A 15,147-nucleotide genomic window follows, 5' to 3' on the forward strand; every position below is an offset into this window, starting at 1 on the left:
GCACGGTGGAGACGGCGCCTTCCGATGGGCCCCCTCGCGTTACCCCTGTGCCGCGCCACCACCTGGCGGCCACTGTCTGTCCCCATAGCCACGCTTTTTGTCGTCTCAAGAGTGTGACTTTGGAGATCGGCTTTCCCCCCTCAGCACACCTCTGACCCATCTGTGTCACAGACGTCATCGCAATTTAAATTAGGAGGGTCGTCACAGAACATTCCAGTTCACCCGGCTTCACGGGGGCCGGTGTCCCTGGATGGTACGCGTGCTACTCACTTCACGTGGAGGCTTCTGCACAGACACCGTGCGCCGCATCGAGCCTGGGACGCCCTCTGGGCTGCGGGGAGGACCCCTCGCTCACCCTCTTCCGTACCTCACAACAGCTTCCCCTCTGGGTGCCCGGCCCTGCACCCCCTGCCTGGGTCGTGAGCCCCGACGCGGGCCAGGAGCTGACGTTCTGCTGGAGCGGACACACGGGAAAGCGGTTGAAACCGGAATCGGGAGCCTGGGGTCCTCTGTGCTGAAGGGAGGAAAAGGGATGGGCGAGAACTGTCCCTTAATGGACGGTCAGGGAGGGCCGTCCGGGCGAGCAGACCAACTGCCACCTGCAGGGCTGCAGGCAGAGTGAAGTTGGAGGCCCTGGCTCTCATGGCGGTCGGAACTCTAAGAGGTGCGACGGAGGCCAGAATGAGGCACCTGCACCGCGAGGTCCGAATGACAAGGGGACGGCTGAGCCTGAGTGGGCGGGAGAGCGTTGGAAGGGAAGGAGCAGCCAGTGCAAAGGCCCTGAGGTAAGTGCAAGTCTGGCTTGAGAAACAGAAAGCAGGTGCCAGCACCCAGTATGGTGGTGCCACGGCCCGGTGTGGGGCAGGAAGGAAGGAGCCCCGTGGTCACAGAGCCCCTGAGGCCAGCAAGGGGCTTGGGGTAGGAAGCACTGTGATGTGGTTCCCAGCTGCAGGGGGAGGGGCCAGGAAGCAGGAAGGAGCCCACCGGAGCCCCTGCACTTGGCCGGGCCTGGAGTACGGGGAGCCAGCTCCGTTCGCTGAAGGCTGCAGGGGAACCAGATGCCTGTCGGCCTCTGGTCAGATGGTGGGCGAGGTCCCGAGCCAGGTAGGTAAGCTGGGGACGTGATCAGAGCTGGAGGGCCACCCGGGATGCCTGGACGGGGCACCCCCTCTGCTATGGGGCCTCGGAGGCTCTAACTACCACCGTGAGGAGAGACCTCCTGTCCCCGCAGCAACTTCTCCGGATACTTCTGACGAACACAGTAACTGTCCGTTCTTACCGTTCCCGTTTAATCCTGCTACCAGAGGGGGCATTGAATGCAGAGTCTGGAGCCTGCCAGGGTCCATATCCTCCGCTGCCGGGACAGGAGAGACGCTCTCTCCCCCCAGAAGCGAGGCCTGGCCTCGCTGCCCTCTGCTCTGCTGGGCGAGCGCCACCTCCCTGCCTGCCCACATCTCCAATTCAGTCGGGTCCTTGTTCAGGAGGCGGTGACATAGCCAGGGAGCGCTCCCTGCACCGTACCAGTGAAAATGCCCAGGATGGCCCTGAGGTCCTTCACAGCCCGAAGGGAAGGGAAGTGACGGGAGATTCTTTTTAATGTTTGTCTATTTATGAGAGAGAGAGAACAAGCGGGGGGCGGGGCAGAGGGAGAGAGAATCCCAAGCAGGCTCCGTGCCGTCAGCACAGAGCCCCGCCCGGAGCTCCATCCCACAAACCGCGAGACCATGACCTGAGTCAGAGTCAAGAGTCAGCCGTTTAGCCACCCGGGCACCCCCAAATGATGGGAAATTCAAGGGTGTGATCTCAAGATTGACTTTCAGAAGTTCTCCCCTTATTGCTCGTGCGCATCTTTCTGGCTGCCGGCCCCCTGCCGTCCACACTGCTGCTGTTTTCAGTGCCAATTTCAGGAAAGTGAGGCGCCTCCTCTGGGCTGGGGACGCCCATCGAGAGTCTGACCCAGAGGCCCTCCCGGAACAGATGGGTTTGGGTGACAGGGCGGGGGCTGGGCTGCTCCCCGGGGACCGGGCCTCCACTACAGGGGAGTCCCAGGGGGAGGCCGGACAGCCGCTGAGCCGGGGGCCGCGGGTGGCCGTGCGCAGCCGTCTTCAACGACCCGGCTCTGAGGAGTTTGGGAGCAGCCCACCTCAGAGCCGCGCTCAGTCCGGAGAACGGAGCCCCCACCAAGCTGCTCAACGGGCACGACTCCAGCACTCAGGCCAGGAGAGGCCGCCTTCAGGCACAGCTGGATCCAGGGGCCCAGCCCCATGTGTGGGTGGAGCCCTGTCCCAGCCCAGGCAGGAAGGTGGGGCGGGGAGGCCAGCCCCTTTGCCTGAGGAGGGCCCCGCTGGCCCTCAGAACCGCAGTCGTGCCCGGTAATGCGGGGAGCCCTTGTCCCCGCCCCCCCACGCCCCCATTGCCATGCGGGCACTAAACGGGCCAGGGAAACTTCAGGACAGACGTCATGCCTTACGCCCCGGTTCCTTCCTCCGAAGATCGCTTTCTTTCTCATTCTTCTCCTTCACCCGTGTCTCCCACAAACGAGCCTGAGAACAGAGAAGCAACTGACCTTGCGATCATCGCCGGAGGAGGGACCCGCTGCCCAGCGGACTCTGTGCTGCCCCAAACCCTCAGGCTGCTGGCCTCTCCCGGGGGCCCCCCTGCGGTTGGCTGCCCCCCACCCTGCACCCTCCCACCTCCAAGGGCAGGGCCAGCCGCAGGGGTCCCCGCCACGCACTCGGTCTTGCCCTGGGTGTGAGATGCCCCGGCTGCCCTGCACGTCCTCAGAGGAGTTGTTCTGCCCTCCCTCCCCGGGAGCAGGGAGGGCCGTCCCGCTGAGAACAGGGTGTGTGAAGCCAATCAGAAAATGCAGACACATCTCAACAGGCCAACCGGCGACTGGCAACAGTGACTTCAAGTGGCTCTGTTGGGACCACAGGATGGCACTTCCTGACCTGCCTGTTTCCAAGGAAGCATAGGAGAGGCACAGAGGAGCCCATGTACCTGAGCCCCCACACGACGCAAACCTGAGCCCCCCCTCCCCTGGCACACCTGAGCCCCCCCACGAGGCAAACCTGAGACCCCCTCCCCAGGCACACCTGAGCCCCCCCACGAGGCAAACCTGAGCCCCCGTCCCCTGGCACACCAGAGCCCCCCCACAAGGCAAACCTGAGACCCCCTCCCCAGGCACACCTGAGCCCCCCCACGAGGCAAACCTGAGCCCCCCTCCCCCGGCACACCTGAGCCCCCCCTCCCCTGGCACACCTGAGCCCCCCCATGAGGCACACTTGAGACCCCCCTCCCCAGGCACACCTGAGCCCCCCCTCCCGGCACACCTGAGCCCCCCTACGAGGCACACCTGAGCCCCCCCTCCCCAGGCACACCTGAGCCCCCCCACGAGGCAAACCTGAGCCCCCCTCCCCTGGCACACCTGAGCCCCCCCCCAAGAGGCAAACCTGAGCCCCCCCTCCCCTGGCACACCTGAGCCCCCCCATGAGGCACACTTGAGCCCCCCCTCCCCAGGCACACCTGAGCCCCCCCTCCCCAGGCACACCTGAGCCCCCCTACGAGGCACACCTGAGCCCCCCCTCCCCAGGCACACCTGAGCCCCCCCACGAGGCAAACCTGAGCCCCCCCCTCCCCTGGCACACCTGAGCCCCCCCTCCCCTGGCACACCTGAGCCCCCCCACGAGGCAAACCTGAGCCCCCCCTCCCCTGGCACACCTGAGCCCCCCCACGAGGCACACCTGAGCTCCCCCTCCCCAGGCACACCTGAGCCCCCCCACGAGGCACACCTGAGCCCCCCCTCCCCAGGCATACCTGAGCCCTTGCCTGGGGCTGCCAGGCCAATGAGGCAAAGGAGGAAGCCCCCAGACCCTCAGGTGACAGCAGTGTGCAGGGCCCTGCTGGGAGGCGCCCAGGCTGTCCCTGCAGCCACGTTCGGTCCCCGCCCTCTGAGTCTGCCCAGAGCCCTGGGCACCAGGAGCCTCTCCACTTGCCCAGTGTTCCCTCAAGGCCACCGTGGCCACCCCGGTGTAACCAGGCCTTCGGACTCCGCGACAGACGGCCACAGCCGCCAACCAGGTCTTGGAGAACCGGGTAGGATCAGGAGGGGTGGCACCGGCTTCTGCCTCACCCTCCCGCTAAATCGGCAAGTGGCCCCTGGGCCCGTCGCGGGAGGGCTGCGCACCCGTGTCAGGTAACCGGCCCTGCTGCGTGATCACCTCCTCCGGTGCCCCCGGCCGGGCCCTGGCGCACTGGAGGGCAGGGGGCCACATTTCCACGGCCCACGGGACACCCTGGAAGACCCTGCCCGCCTGCACCTTCCTCCTCCTGGCTCTGCAGAGACAGCCCCTGTGTAGTCCTTTCTAGCCCCACCTTGTCACCCCGCCCCCCGCCCGGGGCTCCTGCCAGGACAGCCCAGTGAGCTTGGAAATGCAGGCCCCGAGCGGCCGGGAGCCCCAAGACAGCAGGCGGGGAACGAGGCGGGCCAGGAAAGTGGCCTGAATCCCGCTGTCCACGCCCCCCGCCCCCGCCAATATATCTTTGCCAGGCCCCCGTGGGCCCCTCCTCTTGGCCATGGGTCACCACCCCTTCTCTGACCAGCCCCGGAATGCTGCCTCTGCTCCCTGGTTGAGCCACGGCGTCTGCCCAGGGTAGGGACCCACGCAGCAACACCTCACCCCTGCCTCCCGGGGACTCCGTAACCTGCGGGCCCCATCGGGGGCTTCTGAGCTCATCGGGGGCCCAGTCCCGTCCCCACCTCCTCCCCGGGCACCCGTGGGGCGACGGGCCCCCTCCACTTCCCAGGACCTCCCGCACACCCCCCTCCCACCGGCAGCTCAGGCCTCGGGCAGCCAGAGCCGCCCAGCCTCCCTTGCTCTCAGGGACCTGCCCTGCACCCCTGCAGAGACCCGCAGCCCACCTCTCTTCCTCTAGCCTGCCTCCCTCCTCCTCTGCCGGCTGCCTCTGCTCGCACCGCGTTCTCAGAAGCTGCTGCACATCCTGCCCACGACGAGACAGAAGACTCATCGGCTCTCCCTCCTGGTCTCGACCTTCTCGTGTTCGTGCCGGGTCCTGAGTGCCTGTCGGGGTTCTGCTTGGTCGTCCACACTGCGTGATGGCCCTGCCGACCTCGCCGAGCGAGTTCCAGGGGTGTGGACAGCCACCGTTGTCCTCTGAGCCACGGCTCGGACCGGGCCGGCCGACCCGCTCTCCTATTTGGGACCCCGTGGCTGTCCACACCCCGATGGCCGGCAGCCAGCTCGGTGGCCCACGATGGAGTGAAAGCCGTCGAGCCGGCCCCGGCCCCGTCCTTCCAGGGCTCACAGTGGACCAGCCTCGGACCTCTGTCTCTGCAGACGCTCGCCCCTCCGGTCCGGCCGTCCCGCCGTCCGGCCGTCCTGCCCACTCGTCTGATTTGCACCCTGTTCCAGCAGCAGGGAGCACGTCTCAGACCACGGAGCAAAGCCCACTCTGCGCCAAGGGTCTTCCCCGGCCCCCCGGGCTGCCACCCCCACTGTTCCCACGCCGGCCAGAGAGGGGAGTGGCCGGAACCCTCTGGAACCCTCGCCTCTGGCATCTGCCGGGCCCCCTGGTGACAGCGGTGCTCCCTCCTCCCCCGGTGCTGGCACCCAGAGGCGGTCTCCCCACCGTGTCCTGGGGGTGAACACCGGCCCCAATGGACGCTGCAAGAGCGGGGGGCCTGAGGGCCACACACCCACAGGTGCGGAGGCCTGGCCTCTGCGGGCAGTGGGCAGTTCTCAGCGGTCCGCTGTCTTCAGACCCGGCAGCCTCTGGAGCCCCTGACCGCTGACCTCGGGCTGACGGCCCCATCGTGGGCACCTCCGTCCACCAGCTCCTCCCCTCTCTGAAGCAGTCCCAGGCCCTGTGTCCAGGGCCAACAGACACCCTGACCAGGACACCATGGGATGAGTGGGGCCCCCTCCCTCCGCCGCAGACTGAGCCAGCATCCCCCCTGCGCAGTGTGGCCCCCTGGGACAGCCCGGCTCCGCTTCGGCTCTGACACAGGCCCCTGGGCGCCCGCAGCCGCCACCTCGAGGAACAGTAGCAGGTGCGCATCAGGGCGTGGCCGCCATCCGACGTGGCCTTGTCCCACATCCGACGTGGCTGAGGAACCCAGCCCCAGGTCGGTCAGAAGAAAGCGTCACAGAAGGTGGTCCTTTGCCCCTGCCCTTGGAGGCCCAAAACCATCACCACACCCCAGGCCATCCCCAAGACTCGAACCTTCCCTTGAAATGCTTCAGGTTCTCCAGAAACTTCACCTGGCCCTTCTGGCCTGCGGCCAGGCGCGGGGCCTCCACAGGGGACGTCGAGGGGCGCCGGCCCCTCTGCCCCTCCCACTCCAGGGGGGGCTAGGAGTAAGTGTTCCAGAACCGCCACCGTCCGCGGCTGGCCTCCCCACTGAGACCCAGGCCCAGGCCCCTCCTGCCTCACTCCGCTGCCTCCACAGCCCCCTCGCCGCGCCGGTGGGCAGGTGAACCTCAAAACATGTCTCCCGATTCGGGGGAAACGGCAGGGTTCTTGTGCCGAGTCCTGCTTCGGCCCCCGGGAGCGGCGTGCACACACCAGATCCGAGTGGCAGAACCACGTCGTGTACGTGCAGAAAGGCCCCTGAGCCCTGGCTGACTGGCTGCACGTTTTGGACACGACTTTACCCCCACAGACCCCCGGCCTCCCTCCCTGTGGCCCAGGAGTTGGGAGAAACCCGGGACGGTGGCCGGCGTGAGATGCCAGCTGTCGAAAGGCAGGGCCCAAAGCAGAGTGGGTGTCAGTGGGGCCGCGGGGAGACGTGAACTCAGCTCCGAAGTGCAGAGACAGCCTTGTCCCCGGGGGTCCAAGCGACTAGGGAAACACCCAGCCCCAAGGGGCCCCTGGGGAGGGTGTGGTTCCAGCACAGTGGACCCTGGGGGCCGTCATTCGGAGGTTAGAAACACCCCTGGGCGGGCTGTGTCATGCTGGTGGGAAATGGGGCCACGGTGGTCCCCCAGACCAGAGGGACTTTACAGCCCCTACAGACTCAGCTCCCCAGAGAGGAGGGAAATTCGAGTGCGTCCAAACCCTGTCCCCAGGGACCAAGCCAAGGTCACTTTCCCAGTGTTGAGACTCCAGACCCTGTCCCTGCACCTGCAGCCCTCACTTGGCACTTGAGTGTGACCCCCGCCCTGGGGCCAGGACGCCCCCCCCACAGGGAGTCCCCCCACCTTGCGGCCAGGACGCCCCGCCCACAGGGAGCCAAGTGACAGGAAGCAAGCTAGGCCTAAGATAGGTCAAGCCGTGTGCCCAAGGTCACCAGAGGGCGGCAGAGACACTGATGGAGGGACACAGGCACATTCTACCGCCTCCCCAGCACCCACTCTGGTTCCAACCACGGGAGCCCAGGGAGGGACCCCCCCCCCCCCCCGCCTCCTCCAGCTCCGGTGGCGGTGGCCCCTCACCCCAGTCTCTGCCTCCGTGGTCACATGGCCTGCCCCTTCGGCAGCCTGTCCCCCACCCCGTCCCTCCTGTAAGGCCCGAGGGGGCACTCAGGGGACACTGGAGGAGCCACCTCCGTATCCCTACCTTCCATCTGCAGAGAGCCACTTCCTTATAAGGTCACATTTGCATGTTCCGGGATTGGGAGCGGATATTTCGGGGGCAATTTTCACCCTGCCACATACTCCAGTTCAAGACTGAGCGCCAAGGACGCACGGGAGCCGCCTGCCCCAGACGGTGCTCTCTCCGTGTGGGGACGGTCAGGGCAGAGGGGACACCGCAGCACGGGGTTCGGGGTGGGGGGCCGGTCTGTCCTACCTGCCGCAGGAGTGTCACCAGGCTGTGTCCAGGGGGCATTTTACCACAAACCGTCAGGGGACACAGCGGTCCAGCCTGAGAGGCCACCGACCACGGAATCTAACAGGCGAGGGAGACGCCCCTGCAGGAAGCTGGACAGTCGGCACTTCTCAGTGACTGCAGCCAGGGGCTCGAAGGGCGCTGCCTCGACTCGACGGGGCACTTTTGGCACGAGTCAGCAGCAGCACGGAGCCACGTGGGGCTGGCATCCTGTGGGGTGTCCCCCCCCCCCCGGCTGGAAGCGGGTCCCGCCCGCACCTCCCCAGGGGCCCCAGATCCGCCCATGAGCACCCAGGGCGAAGGGCCCAGTTTGCGGGAAAGGCCTCCGGATCTCACGAAAGCCAAGTTTCGAATAGAAAGTCCGAATGTCAGACGGTGGTCCCGACACCTGGGGGCCCAGGAGGGTCCGTCCCCTCGGGGTTGCGGCTCAGGGCGCCCCACGCCCCTCCTGGCCCCACCTCGCCCAGCCGAGCACAAACACTGCGTGTAGGGTGACTGACTTTCTCTTCAGTTTCCTTTCCTCCTGTTAAATTCAGTTAAAATTCAGTTTAGTATTTCCATTCAAGTACAATTGAACAGCGCGTATCATCCAAGGCAGAAGCAAGACGGGGCGTCCACATGCTCTCGGGCGGTGCGGTGGGTTTGTTCCCCCAAACCCATGTCTGTGCCCCTGGGGCACAGTGTGACTTCATGTGTTAAAACTTCCTCACGGATGTGCCTAACCTACAGATCTCAACGTGGGACCGTCCTGGACTCGGGGGCAGGGCACATCCAGTGACGGGTGTCCCAAAGGACGGAGAGGACGGGAGCCACGGGGGAGCGCTGGGCCACAACCAGGCAGAGACCCGGCCACAGCCGAGGACGCCAGAGCCGTGCTGCGGCCCGAGCCGGACGGCGCCCTGCTGCACCTGCTGCCAGCCTCGTGGCCCCCGGGACCGCGCGGCTGCACCCATGGCTTCAGGCCGCTGCTTCGTGGCACCGCGCGGCTGCCCGGGCACAGCCAGCCGGGAGCGGGCGGGCCCGGGCTGCGTCTGCCGTCTGTCTGCAGACCCCAGAGGCAAACCCAGGACCGTTGGAGGGAGCAGAGTGTCCCCCACAATTTCTAACCGCAGGCCACCCTCACGCGGACTTAGAACACCAAGTGCACACGTGTGCACGTGCTCCACGCGGTTTCCTGGGGTCCCCGCCGAGGCAGACGCGGCCACCGGAGGATTGCACCCTCAGTGCCGCCAACATCCCCACGTACACGGACACGCTTTCGCGACCCAGGCTCAGCAGACTCCGCGCGAGCATCAGAGAAACGGCCCACGGACCCCGCCAGACACAGCAGGTCCTGGAGCGCCCACGGAGTACGAGGGAACCACGGTGATGGGCTCACAGAGGTAACAGAGAGCACGGAGGGGCTGGAACACGGAATACGGCCTCTAGAAATGGAAACGGAAGGAGTGAAATTGTCGAAAAGCAACAAGAGCAAACTCCGCCCGCGACACGCTGACGAGTGAGCTCGAAAGCGCGAAGTCCCTGGGGACTGGGCGGCCGGACGGTGTGAGAGAGTGAGGGGCAGGCGCACGGAGACGGGGGAGGCGGGCGTCCAGACAGCCCGAGCCCGGAAGGCGGAGAGGCCACGCCAAAGAGCCGACGCGCGAGGGTTTTCCCGACAGCCATCCTCGCGTCCGTGAGGCCCAGTGAATCCCAACAGGTTAAAGCCAAAGAGACGCAAAGCTTTGGTCTCCCGGTAAATTGTCTGCATTGCAGGGTGGGGGCAGGGGGGGGGGTTACTTTACAAACTTCTGGATGGCCTGAAACTCCTGACTCTTTTGGAAGCTACTTGGACACGACCCTCATGCAAAAGCAGGAACTGTGCATGTGGTTTGACCCAGCGATCCTGCTGGTGGGGGTCCAGCTTAAACAAACGTTGCCCCCAGAGGCGCCTGGGGGGCTCAGTCGGTTCGGCGTCCGACTTCGGCTCAGGTCACGATCTCGCGGTCCGTGGGTTCGAGCCCCGCGTCGGGCTCTGTGCTGACAGCTCGGAGCCTGGAGCTGCTTCGGATTCTGTGTCTCCCTCTCTCTCCGCCCCTCCCCTGCTTGTGCTCTGTCTCTCTCTCAAAAATAACTAATAAACATTACAAAAACGTTTAAAAAGAAAGAAAATGTCTCACCTGAGACGAAAGCGCCCTGGATGTTCGCTGTAGCATTATCTGTGTGAGAAAAGGCTCCTTCGACCAAGCGTGCAGTGACGGGAGATGTCTTGGGAAATTACTGTGCTTCTACACAGACACGCAAGGCTGACAAACACGGCCGAATTAATTACAAGGCACTTGGGCAGCGTTTGATCTGAGGCAGACGGAGGCGGCCATCGGAGCAGCCGGCGGCGTCCGCGTGGGTCAGAGCGAAGCGAGGCGCGTGCAAAAGCTCAAGTAACGCGTTGGCCTGGGTGGGTTCTGGTGACGAGCTAACCTGGAAGCCTGCCTGTGGCGCTTCTGGTGACCTTGCCGTCGCCGTGCGCGGCCACCGGGTCGGCGGCACCGCGTTCCGGCCTCGGCTCTGAGCGGCCCGGTCGGATTCCGTCCCGCATCACCGAAAAGCCGCCTGCAGCCGGGAGGACACGGACTCGCCGTGGCCACGACCACGACCCCCCCGGGGCCCCACGGGGCTCCTGCACCGAGGGCCTGCAGGCGCGGGGGTCTCCGGCGGCCGTGGCGGCCACCGCGGCCCCGCTCCCCGCGCGGCGGGAAAGGACTCAGGACAGCAAACCGCGACATCAGCCCTAAAAGCAGAAGGAAGAAACGCTGCCACCCGCCGCGCCACACGGCTGACCACGGCGCCAGGGGAAAATAAGCCGTCCTGTCCGTCCCACCGTCCCCATTAGGACGCGGCTGCCCATCCAGTCCCTTAAATAACAAGGTCCCATTGGAAGAAGATTCCCCGCCAGTAACTCGCCGAGACTCAAGCGCGGAGCAACCATGAGTGCCCACACTACTCTGCCGGCGGACGTCCCCGGAGCCTCTGTTGTCGGCCAGGCGGGACACCGGGACCCCCGCCCCCACTGGTCGGCCAGGCGGGACACCGGGACCCCCGCCCCCACTGGTCGGCCAGGCGGGACACCGGGACCCCCGCCCCCACTGGTCGGCCAGGCGGGACACCGGGACCCCCGTCCCCACAACATGCTGCCCTCTAAGTGCCCCTGCCTGGGGGTCAGCAGTGGACCGGGGTGAGGACTTGTTCGCACCCAGTTTCTGTACCTCCATTTGTCCCTCGCGCCCCCCTTGTCCCACACCTGGAGGTCCTGCAGGACAGGAACCTCCTGGGGCCAGGCAGGGGCACAGTGTGGCCGTGCTGCCCAAGCTCGCGTCCAGGGGAGGCTGGTTCCACGGTCAAGTATGAGTCAGAGCCACCGCCAGCGGGCATAGTGTATGGGCGCCCACGGCTATTCGGCCACAGGATCCTTCCCTCCCACTGAACGCGGACGGACTCTTCCAGCGTTAGTGACCACATCACGAGCAGGAGGTTGTCTGCAGGACTCCAGAGGGCTCGTGTGACTTCCCCACGGGCAGGGAAGGAGGTGGGGGAGGGTGTCTGGAGGACGCGCTCCGTGCGGGCTCGGGGTTCTGCCCTGGAAGGACCGGGGTGTCAGGGTCTGAAAAGCAGGGGAGCGCCGATAACACTCCATAATACGGCCTGGGGACCACTGCCGACCTGCCACCAGCTTCCCATGGTCTCCCCTGCACTAACCCACCAGATCGCGGGCTGGAGGCTGGAGGCCCACAAGCCCACACCCACAGGGTCAGAGCCATCACCCCTCGTCCCCCACGACCTGCACCCAGAGCATCGAGGGACGTTAGCAGGGCCAGGCCTGGGGTGATGGGCTGAAGATTCCAGAGCTCTGGGGACAAGGGGCTGGAAACACGATCCGTTCACCCTGCCCCTGAAAACATGAGATTTTATGGGGTGCCTGGGCGGCTCAGTCGGTTGAGCGTCCGACTTCAGCTCAGGTCACGATCTCACAGTCCGTGAGTTCGAGCCTCACGTCGGGCTCTGGGCTGATGGCTCAGAGCCTGGAGCCTGCTTCCGATTCTGTGTCTCCGTCTCTCTCTGCCCTGCCCCCGTTCATGCTCTGTCTCTCTGTGTCTCAAAAATAAATAAACGTTAAAAAAATTTTTTTTTTTTAAAAAACAAAAAACATGAGATTTTACTGTTGCCTAGAAATCCATGACCTGTAGCAGCACCGACCCCTCGGCCCAGCAGGTGTGGTCCGGAAGGGCGCCGTCCCGTGTCGGCACACATCTCCAGCCATGTGGCTCGACCAGACACCCGGCCTGGGGAGTCCAGCTCCGCTCCCGCCTCGCCTCAGCCGCCTGGAAGTGTCCAGACGGACCAGCCCCTGCCCCCACCCCCCACCCCTGCCACGGCAGGGCCCGAGCGTGACACCGCCCTGCAGCACGGAGGACGTGGTGGCCAAAGCGGCTGCCGAGAGGCTGGGGTGCAGTGCGAGGCGGCTGACCTCCACGGGCAACCCTGGCCGCCAGAAACGGGGCACGGGAGGGGCCGTGCAGACGCATAAGCCCCCCCCGTGGGCCCCCCCGGGGCCACCATCTCCAGGAAGCCTGTCCTGGGAAGTCCTACGTGCTGAGGGAATGAGCTGGGTCACTGCCGGCTGGGCAAGGCTCCCTGTGTGTGGAGCACATCCCTCCATCCCCACGTCCCCGTCCCTCACTCTCACTCTCACTGCCCTGAATTCGCACTTCCCAGTTAGCGCATCCTGGCTTCAGCCCATTTTTCAGGAAACACTGGCCAAGGCAGATCCATAGCAAAGGGCCACAGGAGCCAAGAGCAGCCGTGGGGACTTCTGTTTCTCACGTGTGGCAGATCTGATGCTCTTAAGAACCCTTCTGGAGAAGATAATTAGGTGGACAAATTAAAGGAAAACTTACACATCACACATCTTTCAAGAAAACAAAGAAATTGCAAGACACCGAATGGGGGGAAATCAGGAACCCCAGCAGGCAAGCTGGGTCAAGACCAGCCTCTCCCCTGGGGGTTCTGCAGTGACCCGCAGGTCTGCAGCACCTCAGAGCACCAGGCAGGCGGGGGCGAGGGCCGAAGGCTCAGGGTCTTCCCAGGGCGGGATATGCGGACGAGAACCCTCTGTGAAGCCAGGACTTCACAGGGTGAATAAAAGCCCGCATGCGGAAGGAAACACACCAGAAATGCTCCCACCTCAGCCCTGACACTGAGGAGGGAGAAGTACTTCCCTGAGAAATCGTAAGTCGAGTCAGACCTCTGTGACGTTGATGCTCTAACCTCATGCTGACTCTGCTCCAAATTCCAAGCTGATTGATCACAAAAATGGTCCCATGTTGGTGGCATTTCCCCGGTGACAGAAGCATAAATCTTTTTTTGGGGAAAATTAAGTCAAGCACTCAAAGGATTTCAACCAAATACACTTCCAAATCAGACAAGAAGTTGATGATCAAAAAGCCTAAGAACGAAGGAAACAAATCACCATAAAATTCAATGTCTAAACGTCAGATTAGATGCAGCTGAAGAGAGAAACGGTGAACTGGAAAACAGACCCAACGAAGTTATACCAGACGTCAATCCAGAGAAACAGACACAGAAAACTGTGGAGGATGGAAACAGAGGGTCAGCCCTACATCTAATAGGGTTTTCTGAAGAAATTGATGGAAAAAAGGAGACACGATTTCAAGAGGTAATGGCCGAGAATGTTTCAGATACATTAAAGATACCTGAAAGACCCGGTGAGCCCAATAAATCCAAAGGAGGATAAGTTAAAACAAATGTGTATCTAAATATGTAATAATAAAGCCTCAGAAACCAGGGGAAAAAGAGAAGATATTTTAAAGTAGCCAAACACATAGATTATCTACAAAGGGAGGACAGGTGGATCGCTGACTTCTCGTCAGTGTGAATGGAAGCCAGAAGATGCCACGATAATGTTTTCGGTGAACCTAGAGGAAATAACAACCCAGGATTCTAGAAACTACCTTGCAAAAATGAGGGGAAATTGTTTTCAGACCAAAAAGAAATGCGATTAAAAGTGAAAGTTCACGTTCCGCATTGTGCAATATTGTAGCATGAGCTGCACGTGGCTCTTTACATTTGAATTAAATAAAAGTTTAGAAGTTTAGTCCCGCCCCGAGGTGTGTGGTTTCAGCAGAGCTCCGGGGGCTTTGCCACAGATGAACCGTGTGTCCGCACGTGTGTCCCACCGGGGGCTGCTGTCCTGTCCCCAACTGGGAGCCCTGGGCCGGCCATGGCTCTGCGCCCCCATGCTCACAGTCTCTCCATCCGAGCTCCCCCCGTGGTGTGGGCCGTGCCTGGTGCCCCGTCCCCCAGGGACACCTGTCTCTTCTAGATCCCAGGCTGCTGGTTACCCCATGACCACTGCCTTCTGGGGCCCAGGAAGACTCGGAAGTTTGGGCCATTATTTCAGGGGTGCAGTGACATTCTTTCCAGCTGTCTCTGTCCCAGGGCGCGAGTTGTCACCTCGCTGCGTTTCCCCAGCATCTGGGGGTTCAGGGCAGGGTGGTCCCGAGCTTGTCCTTGTCCACTGTCACTGGAAGTGAAACAGTAGAGTTTTATATTCATGTGACTTGGGTTTGGACGTCACCCGGCCCTGCCTCTGCGGCACCATGATCACCCGGCATTGCTGAGACGCATACTGAGTGAGCCTCCATCCTCTCCCGGCGTCGGGAGGGGTCCGGGCCACAGGGCAGCCCAACGCCCCTGCGCCCCACCAGCCACGCCTGGATCTGTGACTCTGGACAGCCGAGCACGTCTGTCTCGGCAGTGGTCTGGGGGTCACTGTAGCTCTTTCTGGCTTCTTTGCCCACCACTGTCCCCTGACCCCACGTTCCCCACTTCCCGGGCTCATTCATCTTGCTCCGACACTCTTGGAAACTCCAGAGATCTATGCGGCTAAGTTTCCAAGTCCTTACGTTCCTGAAAATGGGTTTAGGTATTTGTCCACTTTTTCCGTATTCTGTCCCATCATTAAAAACAAAACCCAAAAAACTCTGTCTCCTCCACGTGCTGCTTTATTTTTGGCAGAATCTGTGAAAGGATCTCCTGCAAGGTGCTCCTTTTTGAGTGGGGTCACTCCCGTTTGAGTGGGGTCAGTTCCCCTTCCGGTGTCCCCGAGAACAGTGCGAGCTGCAGGGGCCCCTGTGTGCTGGCACTGGGCTGCTGGCTGGCCTCCTCTGCCTGGGCCTCCCCACCAGCTGGCCCTTCCCCATCTCAGCACTCCCATCCAGGGTGGGGACCCTAAGCCAAGCGAGT

At 63.4% G+C, this 15,147-nt stretch overlaps 1 long non-coding RNA gene across 1 annotated transcript; it reads right to left on the reverse strand.

The window, feature by feature from the left end:
- Window positions 1-1,577: 1,577 nt before the first annotated feature.
- On the reverse strand, window positions 1,578-14,548 carry LOC109258085 (uncharacterized). The gene is made up of 2 exons (XR_008422385.1): window positions 12,591-14,548; window positions 1,578-2,543 (listed from the first exon to the last, which is right to left on the reverse strand). It is a non-coding gene; the product is annotated as an uncharacterized LOC109258085 (long non-coding RNA).
- Between the last annotated feature and the right edge of the window lie 599 nt (window positions 14,549-15,147).

Source organism: Panthera pardus, unplaced genomic scaffold (genome assembly GCF_024362965.1).
Source record: "Panthera pardus isolate Hobbes unplaced genomic scaffold, ASM2436296v1 HiC_scaffold_16, whole genome shotgun sequence".
NCBI classification, from domain to species: Eukaryota; Metazoa; Chordata; class Mammalia; order Carnivora; family Felidae; genus Panthera; species Panthera pardus.